Consider the following 19,560-nt stretch of genomic DNA (forward strand, 5'->3'; position numbering starts at 1 on the left):
ACTGTTAAATAAATGGTTGTCTGTTTATAAAAGCAATCAAGAAAAAGGCTGAGAAAAAAAGATCTTATAGCCTACACTGTAAAATAATTTTTGCTGCATTAAATTAAGGCCGTATAGTCATTTCAACTGTTAAATCTTGAGTAATGATGAATTCTTTGACTTGTGAAAGTGAAAACTGATAAACTTATGTTAATGTAAAAATATTTTGCCATGAGTTTTTGATCACATTTTTCCCGAGTGTAGTTCATTGTAATGACATTGTGTTTTCCTCTTTTGTGCACTTTTACATAATACACCAACACTTGTATCTGTTCCCAAGAAAGTGGTGGCTGAAATATGTGCAGCAAGTGGACATTTTCTAACTTTCCAAAGGAAAGAAAGTATAAGACTTTGTAATGTCCATTTGTTTCCATTGCACTGGACAGTGAATAAACCCTCTCAGATAACTGTCATATGGAGGAACTAGCCTACCTGCAAGTGCATAAATAACTTTACTTCATTTATACTTGTATGCTTTATGGCTGCAATATAAGTTGCAGGATTCCACATGTACAGAAAGGTCTACAGAAGAGTCTGCACAGACAGAGGAGACATAGGTCTACAGGTGGGCAGTGTATAGCCAACTTTTCCTTTTTATTTGTTGCATGAGGCATGTGTCTAATATCTCTTGTTGCAGGCACTTGACCACTGGCTTTTCTTTACAAAGAACAATTGAAATAAAACTCAAGGAACTAAGCATATTTGTCTTTTAATAAACATTTAATGAAAAGTGTGTTTTTTTTTTTTTTTGGCAATGTTGTGTAATATGGCACATGCACCAATGTCACAGGCCCTGTCAGGTGTGCAACCTTCAGACTTTTCAGACACTGAAATCTTCCCTTTAGTTAGCCAAAGTTCATTTCATTGTGTGCCCTTGTCCTGGCTAGAGCTGCATTGTAACTGGTTTGGGTCAGGGAATGGGGTCATAAAACACCTGTCTGAAGGCAGGAACGTCATAATCACCTATGAAAAAATGCAGTTCTGTTAGGATCAGCATAAGTGTATGTAATACAGTGAGCTTGATATTTAATTGTGGAACTTTCCTTACCACTTTCAGATAATGTGCATAAATGTGAATCTCTGAAAATGCTTAAGTCATGCACAGATCCTGGCCATTTTGCTTTCACATTTGTGATATGGAAGATTTTAGTCAACTGTTTTTTTTATTTTTTTATTTGATATAATATTACTAATCTGGAATATTAAGAATCACAATAGTAACTGGGCTGCACATTTACATTGTGAACCCCCTTTCTGTTCACATAAACCCCCTTTCTGTTCACATAATCCCCTTCATTGAGGCCTTGATGGCAGTCTATGGTCTAGCCTATAGTCTATGGTACCAATCACGTTAGTGAAGCCTGAGTGACATATACTGTAATCGGCATGGTCATGATTGCATGATCTTCATAAAAAATTATGATAGCCAAAAAAAAAAAAAAAAAACTACTTTAAAAAAAACTGCTTTACAACATTGGCTTGGAAATGCCACAAAATCTCCAATAGTGTAAAGGAAATAGCCACTCGCAAATAATCTTAGGGCAATGCAAACAGTTTGTGCTGTAGTTAAAGCCCGACTCCGACAAGTTGAAAATAAATGTGCGTTTCCAACAAATTAATAATGTAAACGACAATCTCACGAGTCACGAGAAAAAAAATATATGTAGCCTATCTCAGAAAGTGCGCTGCGCTAGACTTCCCCTATCAGCTCCGCTTATGAAGCCGCAGTCTAATCCTGTTAACATGAAATAAGCCTGCTCTCGAGCAGGTTAAAGCTTGCGCACCTGTTGCTATGACAGCAAGTCCAGGATGAGCGTCGAAGAACCAAACAATCCAAGATCATGCCAAATCGCCAACAATCAAATCCAGCTAACTGAGTTAGCGACGTACGAAGAACGGGCCCCTGGTCCTATCTCCGTCTTACTAAGTGTGTGTGAACCTTCTGCCTGTCTGTACCTGTTTGTATTATATTGTTAGTAAAAGTTGGCATTGGAACTTCTGATTCTCCCTCGTCGTCTTCTGCACCACACTGTGACACATTAAGTGTTCACATTTTTTTAAAATTGTCCGAGTCGAGACCGAGTCTTTAGGAGTCGAGACCAAGACAATAAAAACATGTCAGTTTTCATATTCATGATTTAATATCACCCCAGTTAATAATCAACAGTTAGGCCTACAAACTAAGCTAGATTGGGAATTGTTTAGAGGAGCAGTCTTAACGTCTTAATATGGACTATGCTTTTACTATCATTAAAAAAATCCCTACCACATGCATCATCTTCTGCCTATTTTTCTAAACTGCTTCAACAGTGCTGCTCTGTCATCAACATGTTAAGCCCACCCTGACTTTTTTAATCATAGTTAGGACATGCAGAGCAAATTAAAATTTTCTAGTGGTATGTATTCTAGTGGACTAGTGATGGGGACGAGATGCCGAGTCCGAGTCAAGACCGAGTCTTTGAAGGGTCGAGTCCGAGTCAAGACCGAGTCTTTGAAGGAACAAGTCCGAGTCGAGTCCGAGAAAGCAGAAATCGGTCTCGAGACCGGACTCGAGTCCGGTCTCCATCACTACTGTTTCTTTTCAGTCAATTACTTGAATTTAATTTTTATTATTGTTGATGTGAAATTAAGACACATAATGATTGTCATCGCAACTGCAAAGTTTGTTGATCGCAGCTGTGAGCTCCAAGAAAGAGTGAATCCACAACCAATGCTATTTTAATTTCAATTTATTTCGAAGGTCCCTTTAACACATTCTGTTGACTATAAGTACCGTATAAGTACATGACTACTAACTCTCATTAGAGTGTTAGTAGAGTATTAGTAGATTGGTATGGTTAGCGTTAGAATACGATCATCACAATAAAGACTTAGCAGATATTAAGTTATATTAATATTCTAATGAGAGTTAGTTAATGTAGTTGCAAAGTTACAAAAGGGATCATCATCAAAATAAAGTATTACTGCTATTTTGTGTGATACAAATACAGAGTAACTGAAGATTAGTTGTATTACTAGCAGTGTTTAAGTTTAGTTTTAAACCTCAAGGTAGGCTGAAAAAAAGTGTACACCACTGATAAACATAACACACTTACTAGAACTACCATAAAAGTTAGTTATACCACAATTGCTATTGCCATGACACTACAGAACATTCTCAAATGCTCCAGGGAACAATCCTTTCACACAATTAGCATAATGTGAGACACTGTGAATGAGAAGCGTCACAGTGTTGGACTCCAAAACTCATAAACTTGCAAAACAGTTTTTCCCCCTATTTTTTTCTTTCTGTATGTTCCCTCAAGGCTAATATTAAGGTTTGCACACATAATTTATCTTCTATGATAGACTTTCACTAAATGTCACGACTGTCATGCTCCTTCCAGAGATGCACATGTAAAAAGAAAAAGGCCATTGATATATCCCATAGCTTTGAACATTCAGTCTCAAATGGGAAGTCACTCTGCCAGTCTACTGCAATCTTTATACACTGTTCAGAAAAATGGGTTTTAATTTCATTGTTTTTCACTCTCAGAGGAGTTTTATGCTTCTCAGCTCTGCAGTAACTATGGTTACCTTGTCTGAGAGATATTCTGATATGCTCCAGCACATTAGTATTTCCCTTTTCTCTCGTTCTCTCTCCTTAATAATGAGCAGTCTACATGTCTGGCGATCATGTTTTTGATGAAATTATCACTCTGTGACAAGTAACCAATTATTCAGATGATGATGATGATGGGACATAACTGGGGTTCTGGTTTACAAATAAATATGAAAAATGAAAAAAATAATTGAATGCGTATTACGAAATGATAGCCAAGATGAGAACAATCTTTTGAGAACAATTTATTTATTTATTTTTTCAGTTCAGTGCAGCCTTGTCAAGCTGTAGAGTTAGAGTGGGCAGAAAAGAAGAAAAAAAAAGAAGAAAAAAAAACTTGTTGTAGTCTCATCTTGTAGGCGTCGCATTAACTTATGAACACCAAGATATTTTACTGAATAATTTTACACCTCAGACTTCTTGGTGATAATTGCTGCGAATATATTTTTGACTTTTCACAGGAATTTCACAGAAATACAGTAAAGCATTGTTGCTGACACTTTTTTTTTTCTCTTCAATTGACAGGGAAAATTGTTTTCCATGATTCTCGTTCTACATAATTAGAGCCTCTTTCATGAAAAACAGCAGATATTCAGCAGAATTCAGTATTTATTTCAGTCCATGTCAGAAAAGAATCTAATAACATCCAATTATCACAGCCATTTTGCAACGATTGTTTTTAGACTGTAATGGATTATAAGAACAAACAGGTAAAGATTTTAACTCTTTCCCCGCTATTGACGGAATTTTCCAGCTTTCTGTGTTTTCACTGTTATACGCTAGGGGGCGCTATTACACATCTTCTGAAAGAGTACTGAATCTCCAGATCAAAACACATGTGAAGAAGAACCAGAAACAAGCAATATCATATGTAATCATATGCATATCTCTTGAAAACAGCACACATCCAAATGATCTGACGGCGCGGGCGGGTATAGATATATACATAGATGTCGCCTTGGCTACTGCAGTTCATTGGAACGAAACCGTAGCCAAGCGACATCTAGTGTATAGATGTATACACTAGATGTCGCCTTCGCTACTGCAGTTCATTGGAACGAAACCGTAGCCAAGGCGACACCTATGTATATATCTATACCCGCCCGCGCCGTCAGATCATTTGGATGTGTGCTGTTTTCAAGAGATAACAACGATATAAATACTGTTTGTTTTCTCACACAAACCGCTCGTTTCGTGTCTTAGGCCATCAATGTGTACTTATGATGGGGAATTGTTTCATTTGGACAATGGGGAATTGTTTTAATTTGGACTCTGTGCTTGTGTTTTGAGACAGTGACCATAGACCTGCATTATATGACTGACAGACAAGAACGGTTTGACCTAAAAATATCAAAATTGAAACTACTGCAGAAACAAAGACACCTACATCTTGGATGCCCTTGAGGTAAGCTAAAACATATCAAAAATTAATTTCAAAGTGAACTATCCCTTTAAACAGCAAAACTGTTACTGAATGAAATGTCGACTCAGGATGAGGTTTAGGACTGTGAAGCTTTGGGAGTGTTGATGGACTCGATCTTCTCCATCTGTGTTTCGATCATCGTTCTGAATCTGATCTGGTCTGGCCTTTGACAAAAACATGATTTTCTCAGATATATATATATATATATATGATATACTGATGTACTCGTTGCATCATAAGAAGAATGGCGTCTACGCTAATATTCGTCTCTCTGTTTATCCCGAGGTTTACCACAGTAAGCCGGATCCAGATCTGATGAAGGACCTGGACACGACGACAACGCAGTCCTCAAGTGTCAACTAGTCTCTCCCCTGTGAAGGCCTCCTTCCCTTTCCTTCCCTGTACAGATAAAACGTTGTCAAAATGATTCCAGTTCACATTGATAAAAAAAAATCTGTATTATGAATTTACAAGTATTATGAAAAGTAATTATGAAAAGTAATTTGGTGAGGTCAATTTGTAAAGAAAGACTACACGCCTGCGCACATATATATTCAAACGCGTATACCTATAGACTAAACACATAATTTGCATGTGCACAGTGCACGCCGTCAGCGTTTTCACAGATTCGCGTTTTAGAAGCTTACGCAGAGTTGATAACGTCTTTCAAAAAAAATTAACGCTTGTGTAACGAGGTATGATGTTGTGGGAAGAAGGAGGCGGGAACCGGCGAACATTCAACATATTTTAATAAATAAATCCACAAATACAAAAATGAAAATAAAAGCCAGCAGCCCCTCACGGACGACTGCTGGCAACACAAACCAAAAACAAAACATCAACTAAAACACAGGCCTGTCCTCTCTCGCTCTTCACTGTCGTCGCTCCTCCTTTATGCCTCCGCTCCTCCGTGAGAGATGCGAGACCGGTGCGTCTCACAGGTGTAGCTCATCATAATTACGCCACCGGCCTCGCGCCGTCCTCCCACGGCCCTCGGCCTCGTCCTGCTCGCCACATACCCCCATCGCCCCTCGCAGGCCGGGGGGTACCACCGAGGCTGCGCCTACTCCCCCCCCCCCCCTCCCCGGGGGGACCGATCACGGCGGCTGCGGTACCCGGGGGTATGGACAGACGAGGCGAGAGTACAGGAGACGGAAGCATGAGGAGCGACAGAGACGAGAGAGGGGAGAGAGAAAAAAAACAACAACAACAAAAAAGAAAAAAAAAAAAAAAAACTTGATCCGGTTCCCACAACGCGCTGCCATCCGGCCCGCCACCCGCTGGGCGATCTTCTCCGCGGTGCCTGGCGGTGACGCTGGATAGACCTCGGTGGACGGCACGACACTCCTCCGCCGCCTGGTGGACGGCGACGGCTCCTCCAGGTTCGGGCAGTCGGCAGGAGTCCCCCGTTCCCTGCTCCTCCCCGTCATGGCGGATGGCAGCAGGCTCCGGCCCACGGCGAACGGCGACGACTCCTCCGCTCCCTACCGGACGGCAGCCGCCCCTCCAGCACCCAGGCGGCCAGCAGCGAGCTCGTCCGTCCCCCCGGCAACTCACTCCAGCGCACCGCCTCGAGCGTCCATGGCGACGGAAACTGCCCGCCATGCTCGATGGCACCGCGGATTCCCAACAGCGGCAAGGGCTCTTTGACAGCGCGTTCCTCCTCCTTCCCGGGTTTCGGCACCAGTGTAACGAGGTATGATGTTGTGGGAAGAAGGAGGCGGGAACCGGCGAACATTCAACATATTTTAATAAATAAATCCACAAATACAAAAATGAAAATAAAAGCCAGCAGCCCCTCACGGACGACTGCTGGCAACACAAACCAAAAACAAAACATCAACTAAAACACAGGCCTGTCCTCTCTCGCTCTTCACTGTCGTCGCTCCTCCTTTATGCCTCCGCTCCTCCGTGAGAGATGCGAGACCGGTGCGTCTCACAGGTGTAGCTCATCATAATTACGCCACCGGCCTCGCGCCGTCCTCCCACGGCCCTCGGCCTCGTCCTGCTCGCCACAGCTTGGAACTTGGAAACTATTTCAAGGTTTGTGTTCTTGAGCCACCAGGCACTTTTGTTGTGAAAATGAGCAGGCCGGAGCGCGTTAACGGTTTTTTGTTGGAACAGTGTCGTGTTAGTGGCCCCTAATTAATAACTAATGATCTTTGCAACAGAAGTGAATCAATCAAAACTAACTTTAGCTGGACAAGTATTTTATTTTAGAGCTGCTGTAAAGCCGAAACAATCTCTGTTACTTTAATTTCCTATTATCACTGTAAAGCTGCTTTGAAACAATCTATATTGTTAAAAGTACTATATAAATGAAGGTGACTTGACTTGACTTATGTGCAAAGTAGACGTGTACTGTAATAAGACACGGCTTCAGGGAGATGCAAGCTTCGCGTCAGGGTTTATTCTGTGATAACAAATGACAGGATATATATTATCCCTTACATAAACGTTTGGTTACACTTTATTTGTCACCTTGTTACACGTTACATGTATTTACTATAGTAGTAACAGTAAATTATGCATAATTACAAGCAACTAAATAAACCAATTCCTTATCCTAACCCTAAACCTACAGTATAAGTACATGCTCTTAATTTATATTTCTCAGTACTCGTGTAACCACACTGCAAGAATGAGAAAAATAAAAAAAGAGTGTGATGGAAAGTTTCTATATTTTATTCTAATCAACAGTGATTTCAGACTGCATGCAACTGGGTTATGTTCATCATTTCACTATTTCATCACTTGGTAGTTCATGCACACTGTACAGCACAGAGCAGGTAAAATGACCGAAATGCACAAATCCTTCACAGATCTTGATGGTTTGACATTAAAACAACAACAAAGCCAATTACCATTCTAACTCTTCCAACTGCAGAAGTTTATAGCATTCATGACCTTTCCAAATGTGCACCATTACTGGCGAATAGTGATCCTATCTTGAGATCCGCACCTTTGATATTTCTTATTTTTGTAATCTCAGCATAAACATTTTCCTTGGAGAGAGGGATCTTTGTAAAAGGCCAAACTTTCGCAATAGGATTTCCTTCTCATGTGGTACTAACAGCTATCAGCTTGTGTGTACTCGAACAAAATAAAGATTTTTGATGCAGCCCCGGTGGATTCCACAGCGTTAAAGGTCATTGTGAAAACAGTCATCAGCCTTTTATTGTGTAGCACAAACAATATTCCACCTGTAGTTCAGTACATCAAGGAATCCGAGGCTGTTAAACTATCAAATAAATGCTGTTAGTACCATGTTGAATTACATTATGGAGTGTTTGGGACATATAAATATAACTGGGCAGGTTTCTGACACAGAGCAGTTGGTAATTGGTACTTGTTTTGTGCACTTTGGAAAAAAAATCTAAATTACCTAATGTGTTTGGTTGGTTATTTCTATACAAGATGGTTGACTGTTCTGGGTGGTTGCTTTCTGGCCTAAATTAAATTCAGGGCTATTGTAATGTTATAAACGGGCAATGATTTACAATTTAACCGCTAATAGATATTTGAACGTTGTTAAATTGAAGCTGGCTGATGAATAATTATATGTTTAAAGGCCCACTGAAGTGCCTTGGAACACGCAGCTTTATAGGATGCGTTGACAATAGCGTTTAGTTTACCTCACAGACTGCAAATCGTACTTGACAGCACCATGGTAGCGAATCCGAGCGCTGATAATACGTTAGATTCAATAGTAGAGGTGTGAATAAATTCTAGCCATTTCATTCTTAACCAACGCACAGTTGGAAAGCAGAATAAAACTCATTCTCGTTTGAGAACCGAACACACGTCTCCAACCCATATTGCTTCATGTGTGTCAATGATCACTTTGGCCAGTTGGTATTTAGGCTATAGCATAGGGGGCGGAGCTTTAGATTCTAGAGAGCATTTGATTGGACAGAAGATGTGATGAGAAGCTGAAGTCCGAGGTGATGTCATAAAAATCTGTGATCCATTTTAGTGGAAGTGAGAGACTGTAAGTTTTGAATGCTTGTATCTCCTAAATGCGAATTTTGTCATTGTTGGAAGTATATCTTATTATTTTCACATACAATTGCTGAATATTATTTACATAAAAAAAAAAAAAAAAAACTAGATAAACAGATATTTCAACATTACTACAGTTTACAAATGTGAGAGCTGCCTATTCAATAAGCAGTAAAAAAAAAAAAAATAAAAAAAAACGACTACACATTAGCTTACAACCTTCTAGCTATGTTCTGACTTAAGACGTAAGTGTGTACGATTAAATGGTGCAACCAAATTTATTTGTAAAGGAAAAGTATTAGTTATCCCTAGTGTAAAAAATAAGTTCCAGTTTAAGAATTTATGAACATCTGGTGCTGGTCTCTATATACAGTAGATTCCCCAGTGTAAGAATGGGATTTTCCCACTACTTAATTGTCCACTAGAGGAAAAATATAAGTCTGAACAATTAGAAAAGTAATAGAACTGTTTAAAGAATGATTCATATTCATGTAGTAGAAATAATCTGAATAAATCAATAACCTAAGTATGAGCAATAGCAATTGTGATCAAACTGATTTCTTTGCCAAAATGATCATAACACAACTAAAATCAGTCCAATCTCTTTTGCAAACAGCCAAATATACATGCCATGAAGTAGCACGGTGCCTTCATTAGCCCTTCATAACCCCGGATAGTCCATCACACACTGCAGAAATGCAACACATAGAATTCTCATTTTCATTGTAATAGTATGGATAAGAAAGACAATGAAAACTCTTCAGAGGACACATGACCAGATTTCATTTAAAATCTAATCTGCTTTGTAACAATCTCTTCTCAGTGGTAGTGTTATGAAACAAACTCCCAAGTCATTTAGGTTTGAAATGGAGAGTAGCCCATGCCGTATTTGAATGATACTTTACATATTTTAATGCTTTGGCAGGATTTCTCAGGGAGAGCACATGCACACACATGCATTCTCTACTTCTGAGGTGCAAAACCCAGTGGTCTCTTCCAAAATAACAATCATTTCACAAACTGCCGAAAGAGCATTAAGGAGTACTTGATGAATAATTCAAGCTTGTGAATATCATGGTTAGGAGCAGGGCTTGTTTTTCAAGTGTTACTCATCGAGACACAATCTGGTAGAATCAGACTTGCCTGGATTCTGCACACTGGTTGTCAAGCAGGTTACCTCTGTGTGTCCCAAATCTCGAGAATAACAAGCAACATGCTCCAAGCATCTTAGCAGATGACTGCAGAACATTTTTTAATAGGGTCAGCAACAGGGAATAAAATGTGACTATTGGTTAACTAGGACATTATTCATGGAAGGCTTAACAAGGCTCTAAAATGTGCCTGGGGTCGAGTATTCAACCTGTCAGATATTACTATGGTAGGGCCTTACCATATACAGTGCTATGCGTTTAGACACCCATGCTAAAGTTGACTAAAAAGAGGAATAAAAAATCATCTTTTGGAAATTGAACTTAATGCCTTAATTTAAAAAATTAGGAAAAATCCAACCTTTAAGGACACCAATTTTCTTTGTGAATGAATAATGTGTCGTAAATAAATAAATGTTCTTCCTTAAAATACAGGGTGCATATAAGTTTGGACACCCCTATGTTAAATTCCCATAGAGGCAGGCAGATTTTTATTTTTAAAGGCCAGTTACTTCATGGATCCAGGACGCTATGCATCCTGATAAAGTTCCCTTGGCCTTTGGAATTAAAATAGCCCCACATCATCACATAGCCTTCAACATACCTAGAGATTGGCATGGAGTACTTTCCATAAGATCATCTCTCAATGCAAATCAAACTAGCTATTAGGCTAACTGAAATAAAACCATGCCAATCTCTAGGTATGGTGAAGGCTATGTGATGATGTGGGGCTATTTTAATTCCAAAGGCCAAGGGAACTTTATCAGGATGCATAGTGTCCTGGATCCATGAAGTAACTGGCCTTTAAAAATAAAAATCTGCCTGCCTCTATGGGAATTTAACATAGGAGTATCCAAACTTATGCACCCTGTATTTTAAGGAAGAATATTTATTTATTTACGATACATTATTCATTCACAAAGAAAATTGGTGTCCTTAAAGGTTGGATTTTTCCTATTTTTTTTTTTTTTTTAATTAAGGCATTGAGTTCAGTTTCCAAAAGATGATTTTTTGTTCCTCTTTTTAGTCAACTTTAGTATGGGTATCTAAACTTATGCATAGCACTGTACTTATGGAAGCTTGTTTCCGCCACATAATAAAAAATGAAAAATTGTATATCTCGCAATTCTGACTTTATAAGACGCAATTGGGAGATATTAAATCAGAACTGGATGATATAAAGTAGCAACTGCATGTTATAAAGTCCCATTTCTGAGGAAAAAAGTAAGTATTCGTTTCCTGAATTTGACTTTATAACTCGCAATTGTTAGTTTATATCTCACGCTTCTGAGAAAAGATGTCAGAATTGCGAGATAGAAACTCGCAATTGTGAGAAAAAAAGTCGCAATTATCTTTTAAAATGTTTTATTCTGTAGCAGAAACAAGCTTCCATACATACTCCATAGTCGGTTGCAGGACTTGTAGAGGTTTGACTTGACTAAAGTCGCTGTGGGCCAAAATTCTATACTTGAGACTGTCAGTGACATATGCAGTCAAAGCACCTCAAGTATAGATTCTACTTGTTCGATTTATTCGGACACCTTCAGTTCCACTAATGCTGGATGAAAATGTAACAGTAATAACATTTTCATGTAACATTAATGTTATATTGTAACATGTTTTATCTAAATATTTTATATTGTATATTTATATTGTAACAAAAATGTATATAGATCCCACTTTATTGGTATTTAAACAGTACAGCTTTATTTTTAAAATATATATATATTCTTGAACATACAGGCTTTGTATTAAGCAGTTCATACAGTAGTGAATGAAAAGTGTTTCTGTTGTTTCATGAAAACGTCTGAAACATCTTTGTATTTGACAAATATTGCATCTAATCCCCTTCATCTGTCACTATGGGAACCAGAAAGTGTTTGACTTGACAGTTTCTTTTTCATCTCCTCCCCCGAATGCAAGCTGCAAATCTCGCCGATCTGTAAAATACAGCCGAAGACGAAATTAAGCATGCCTAGTTACAGTATTATTTTTGTTTTCCACCCTACTGAAATCACCCCAACTGTGAAGTGTCCCATAACATGCGTATACAGATAAAGACAGCATGCCCTTAAAGTCGGCATGAAACGGAAGTTGCAATAATATTTTCTTCCTCATCGTATATGTGAGTGAAATGGCTTCTCTAAGAAGCAAAAATGTAGGGCTGGACTTGATTTTGTCCAATGGGATTGATTGGATTGTTGTCATTTGCTATTGTGGTGATCTCATGTGAGTGACAGGCTGTCCCGCCCTCGCGCCAGTAAATGCGTCATCAGAGAATGTCACTGTAATTGGGAGGGAAAGTTATTTTGATAAATAAATCATTTATAATAATAGAAAACAAATTATAATAAACAAAAATGTTCAGGACTCCAGCAGTGCAGGAAAAGTTAAAACGTTGTTGAACGAAATGCAAAAGGAGTCCTGGTTGGCAGACATGGAATCACAGTAAGAAATATTTATTTTGCGGTTTGCATCAGCTTTGATCTCTATTAAACAGGTGTTCAATAGTTGTGGCTCATTTTAATTTCTGACAGTCATTTTGCCAACAAATTGTATATCCAAGTATAACTATGGAAATCTTCCACAGGTACGTCTCTAAGATGTCTGCTAAAGAGCCCTGAATCTGGAAAACATCTGTTGTATACAAACATCTGATAAACAACAAGCAGTTTTACATACATTCTAAAAAATGAACATCTTAAAGACATTTTCTAAATGCCTATTTAACATCTGACAGGAACCGTCTTAGAGTTAAATGCAGATGAGCAAACACTATCGCACATCTCGCAGATGTAATGTAGACATCAAATAGACATCTCAGTGACGGACATCAGTGGGACTTGTGTCTGAATGTGTATTGGGAACGAAGCAGTACTGTCCTCCGTTTCAGCTGCAGTTTAAGAAAATGGACTCTTTTGTCCTTTGCTTTAACACTGTAAAACAATTGTTTACATCCAGGAGCAATGCAATAGTGGCCTCCCTTTTGTCTTCTGATTCCCTGTGGCTTTCCATTTTCCATCTTTGTCTTCCATCTCTGTCTTTATCTTTCACTCCTCCTCTGTCTGTCTTTAAGTGTTGTATGTTGAACTGTATGTGAGATGGCGGTGTCCTTGCTACAAAACCGATTACAAAACATTTTTTTTTCTTTTTTTTTAAATGGTTACATTTATCTTCTTTGTTACAGAATTTTTAGTCGAGTAAGACCGCCTGATGTTGTTTTGCCCCTGAATGTAGACAAACTGCACATCCAAAAACTGTTACCCTTTCAAACTGTTAGAAATGCATTGATGAAGTTTATTTTTAACGATTGAATGAGAGTGCTTACATTTGTTCATCTCTTTTCACAATTGATATGCTGCCTATTTTTCTAAAAACCCTCTATGGAAAGCTACGGCAGTGCCAAGTGCTTTGCCTTTGGAGGCAATTGTTGGGGTTGCATTGGTTCATTTTAATCTTTCTCAAACATACATCTCAAGCATTAAAACACATTCTGTGGGAGAGGGCAGGGATGCGTTTTTTATCATTTTTATCATTTTTTAGAAATAATTCAACTTTTTTGATAAGCTAACCTTCAGAAATATAATAAAAATGTGAAAATGCATTTCACCTGCATTCAACTGAAAATGCGGTAACACTTTACAATTAGGTTTATTAGTTAACATTAGGTAATGTGTTAATAAACATGAACAAACCATGAGCAATACATTTGTTACTGTATTTATTAATCTTTGTTAATGTTAGTTAATAAAAATACAGCTGTTGATTGTTTCTTCATGTTAGTTCACAGTGCATTAACTAATGTTAACAAATACAACTTTTGAATTTAATAATGTATTAGTAAATGTTGAAATTGAAATTGACATTAACAAAGGTTAATATACATTTTTTTATTTAAATTTAAACACAATAGCATTTGGTCAATTTGGACCGGGAGTGAATAATAAAGTACAATGAATGATAATGTATCTTTATATCATAACATGGTATGTTTGGGACTGATGCTATAGTGCCTGTGTCCAGAACTGAAAATGCAATGTAATCTAGCTCATTGAACTTGCTCCAGCCAGCAATACTATCTACGTACACACACACACACACACACACACACACACACACACACTCACTCACTCATGAGCATAAAATGGGTCACTGAAAGCTCAAACAGACTTTTCACATGACCCAGTCAAGTGTGTTATCTTCATGCGTGTGTGCCACAAGCACACATTTGCCACACTCCCAGAATCCTTCTTCTGTTGGACCAATCGAGAGCAGCTCTACTCATAAACCACATTAACATCAGTTAAGTATGAAACTTGTGTTGATAACACTGAGGAGCTTATAGTCTGCTAATGGCCTTTAATGGGAGGTATTATGTCTTTTTTTTTTTTTTCTATCAGGGACTTAGATTGAAACACTATCTAACCCATTAGTACATTTAAGTGGATTTAATTTCTATAGGTGCAATCCTTTCATGATAGAGATATTTAGGCACTGTCAAAATATGTGTGCAGTTGCTGCACTGTGCCATAATGTGTTCAGCTGAACACTGAGTTATATGGATCTTTTGTGCCATGCAGAAACAAAAAAGCTTCCTCGAGTGGGTTAGATGAAATGTGATTGACATGGCCTGGAATTTTCCATCTGCGTCAGAAATGGTCGATGTGCTTCAGATGTATTTGTAGCTGCTGGTTTGGACTGAAAGAGTCTTTTCAATGGTCCACTTTTAATTTTATCCAATGAGTGAGTGTTAATAAACACGAGAGAGGCAAAAGAAGAGGAACTGAGCTTATTAATTAATAACTTGATGGATATATTATATTATAGTCATAGCATGTCTTCGGTCTTCACACACAGAACTTTACACAGAATTATTCAGCCAAGATGAGTTTTCCTCCTTGCTTTTATAAGCATTATGCAATTTCCTCTCTAGAGCCAACAAACGGAATTTCAAAAATAATTACTTGCGGTCTAAAATTCCTGGATTCCCATTCATCTCAATGACAGTTACTCAGCTGCGCACATTTTAATACATTTGAAAGGCATATTACTGTTCATGTATTCCATGGAATCAAACAAGGACAGCCTGGGCCACAGTCTTAAGCCTTTCACCAATGATCCTGATGCAGTCCATTTCATGCTTTTATATAATGAAGAAGTTGCAATTTATATAATGCTTTCAAAAACATTATTTCGTCAGAATGCATCACCACATTTAAATGGCTGTCAATGGAGAAATTATTTGCACCCAGAATGGTGAACACTGATATGAAACATTGATGCATATAATTTCTCAGTTAGCACCACCCCAAACATACAAACACATACACTTTTCAAGGGAATCAACCTACAAATATCTGACTTATAGCCGACTCCTAAGCTACTTACAGAAACTGGGATAGGAGAAAGTATTATCATTGGGAAAAAATGAAGCCCTTTCCCTTTAACAACAATCCAGTGCTGCAAAATGTTTAAGTGCAGAAACACACTCTTTGACACGTGTTTCTTTCAGCAAGATAAGACGCAACAACAACGTATGTGCTTTCTGAACCGTGGGTGAGAAAGAGTTAGTGGTCGCTGAGCAGACGGAGGGGATTCAGACTTCATGCCACGGCCCATCACAGCTGTGAATTGGTGCTGTAAGGTTCATTTGTGCTTGGCAAAATCCATAATGTTTTCCATGGGCACAGCTGGGCAAGTGTGTTACAGGAATATGTGTCTTGAGAGAACCATAGTACCCCCTGCTGGTAAAAGAAAGAAAAAAAGAGTAGAATTGCCCTGAATTTCTCTTCATTCCCAACTCTTTCCACAAACACAATCATATGCCGGATCATCTTTGCACAAGCTTACCACCCACACTGTTCACACCACTCGACTGCCTACAACGCCTGGCAAGCACTGTCAGCTGTTGGATTTTATTCACATTTTCCCTCATTTGAGAGATATTAAACCAATGAATGTAATAATTGAGTGTGCTGTGATGATTTGAGAAAGATTACGCTGTCATTTTGATTACATTGGCGAAATGTAGCAATCTGCTGAAAAATGAATTTGTTATGTAATGCTGGCTTTTCTTTTCATGAACTACGTTGCAATGTTCTTCTGCACGCTACTATGTTGTTGCTAGGGGTTTCTGGGTGGTTGCTAGGGCATTGCTTGGGTGTTCTTGGTGGTTGCTTCAAAGACACACTAAAAAACATTACAAATGATTTCTTTAATAATAATTTTTTACACTTTAAATTCCCTACAAAATGTACAACAAATGCACTTAAATGACATGTTCTTAAAGGCAGGGTAGGTAGGATTTTTATAAAAAAAAAAACAGTTTAAACTGTCTTTAAATACCAATACATAATTAAAATGTAAGTGCTCTGAAAAAGACAGTATAAAAATCGAGTGACTGTAGACCTTTTAATCTGCAATAAACACAACTCATTATTTCCATTCGGGGCGAAACAATTGATTGGTTTGGGCGAAGTCTGTCACTCACTCTCGCAACCATGGCTACCACCCCTGTTGCTAGATCTGCCCATATGCGCGCGCACCCGTTTGATTTGAGAGGCGCGGAACCTACGAAGAGTAAAATTATGGCAGAGAAAGAGCATTAAAAATTAAAAGCACCTGCATATGCAGTCAGCGAAGGCAAACAAGGCAAACACTACTTCCTCGGACCCTGGTTGCCCGCACTCTTGAACGACCTCCTCTGCTTCGCCCTCGACCCCGGACCTGTCCTCGAACCGACGAAGCGGTACTTGTCTCCGGAGTGTAGTCCTCATTAGAGTCAACAATGTTTTCATCATGGAAACTCTTACATGCAAAACACAGTATAAGTTATGAATCTTACACGAAATTCACCTTCATCACAGTGTAACTAATGGTAATGGAAAAACGTTTATCAATGCAACCTGTTTTAGCTTTGCCTCATAAATATAGCTTGTTACCTATAAATATAGCTTGTTACCGAATCAAACAAAGTATATTTTTAACTTTACCAGTATCGATATGCTAGCTTGATAGTGAGTACTAAAAGAAATCTTATTTGTTTATATTTATAGTGATAAAGTTAGGTATTTTATTACATGTGATTCTGACATGATGTCACTGCATGCACTGCGCTCCTTCCTCTCCACTCGTCTCAGGTAAATAAATGCGTCTTCCAGCTGAGCCTGAGCGTTTGGCGTCGCGCGTTCATGTGTTTTGGGGACTTGGCTTTGGAAGGAGCCCAGAAGGGAGGGCAGTGAATGGAAATAATAAGCTGTGTTTACAACAGTCGTGAGAGGTCTACAGACACTCGATTTTTATACTCTCTTTTTCAGAGTACTTACATTTTAATTATGTATTGGTATATAAAGACAGTTTAAACAAATTTGGAATGGTTTTTTTTTGAAAAATCCTACCTACCCTGCCTTTAAAGGGGTCATTTACACGAAACTGTTTTTAACAAAAAACTGAAAACTTTGTTCAGTTAGTTACACAACAACGGCCTAAAAGTGCAAGTTTTTGAAAATGATACCGTTATCGTGTCCGTGTCAACTACAAAAATGTGAATTTGTGAAAACAGTATATTACATGTTCAGCGTAGTGCATGTGTATTACTACTGTATAAGCGCGTAGTGTTTTTTTGTTTTTTTACAAAGTAACATCGCCAACTACTGGCCTGGCAGAAGAATGCATCGGTTTTAATTGTTTTCGCAGATCCGTGTGAACAGGGATCATTTTGACAACATTGTCATCTTTATGTGAGAAAAACCGCAAAGAAAAAACTTTTTAAGTTTTTAATGTTGTTTATATGTCTATGTGGTGTTTTTAATATGCTTTAAGACAAACCATGTGTAAATTCATAAGTCGACACCATTGCTGAGTATTTTCTCCTTAAAACTGCAGTGAACCAAAGACAGTCTCAAAAACACGCTTTGAAATCGCTGGTGTTTCTGACATCACAAACTACTTTGTAACCAATCAGATCAACGTGTGATCGTCAACCAGTGGATCTCTGAGCTGAGTGAGTGAGTGGAGGCGGGGCTCATTTGCATATTCATAGAACCACGCATACTAAATGAGGCAAGGGTGTAGAGTTACATTCAAGCTATTTTAAGGCATGAAGAATTTTTTTTCTTTTTCTTTTCAGGAAAAAAACTTTTAAATACGTCATTTTGGTGATCAAAGATGAGTTTTAAGGGATAAAATTATTGACTTTAGTGATTAGTGATTTTAATGTTAGTTAATACATAGTTAAAACATTAACTAAGATGTAAAATGCTTTAGAAGTATATTTCATTGTTAATTAACTAATGTTAGGAAACGGAACCTTATAGGCTCTATGCACGATCGCTTCCGCGTTTCGTCTCAGCCCGCCCAGTTACATCCGGTTCTGCGTCGGAAGCCGTTTTGGCATTCGGTGGAGATAATGGTAAATTACACTCGCTGTTTACAAGAACTTCCAGAGGTTAACGTGAATTATGTTAACAATATTGTGAGCCAGTTAGCTATCACAACTAAGAGTAAGAAAGAGAAGGGCTTTAAATCATGTATTTCGAGCTACATCGACAACTTTGAGGGTGAGCATTCTCTCATATCATGCGAAATCCGACTAGCGAATCGGTTTCTAAAATCGTTGTCTCCGTTTCTGAGAAAAATAATTTTATGAAAGTTTTGCCGCTAGTACACTTCACTATCGAACGTGCTATGCGGAAGTAAAGAAGCTGGCTGAGATTCTACCAGAAATACGTCAGCAGCGTTCGTGCATAGAGCGTATTGTAAAGTTTCACCCCATTTTTGAACTATATATTTGTTTTATTGTCATTTGTTTTAAGAAAAAAATGTTAATGGGCCCACAACTTACAGTAGGTGAGAGTGAGTCAAAGTAAGAAAACTGCTTTATGAGTTATGAATGCAGCTAATACTGACTGAATTTGGGTGCAACTCTACAGCTCTTAAGTTCAACAGTAATCCCTTTAATGTGAAATAAACATTATGCTCTTTATCATTCCAGTTCGCATTGACTGTTGTGTTGAAAGCTTTAGTGACTTTCATTCACTCACTGTTCACTGCAGCAGTGAGTTCAAATTAAACATGTTCAGACCTTTGCTCATTCAACTCTCTGAGTTAGTCATCCTCGGCATGGAAAGACACGGAGGCTCTGACTATCTGTTTTACATATAAGTGATACCTGAATGTTCAATTTAAATCCTACAGATCCCTATTCATTTAAGAAAGACATTTACCTTCAAACATTAATGGGTTATATAACACCAACAGCTGTAACGTAGTCAGATTAATTGTATTGGAGTCTGATAAATAATAGAATTATGCACATCATCCTGGCCATCCATCAAGGGAGCTCCAGC

Source organism: Scardinius erythrophthalmus, assembly GCF_964197995.2.
Source record: "Scardinius erythrophthalmus genome assembly, chromosome: 17".
NCBI lineage: Eukaryota > Metazoa > Chordata > Actinopteri > Cypriniformes > Leuciscidae > Scardinius > Scardinius erythrophthalmus.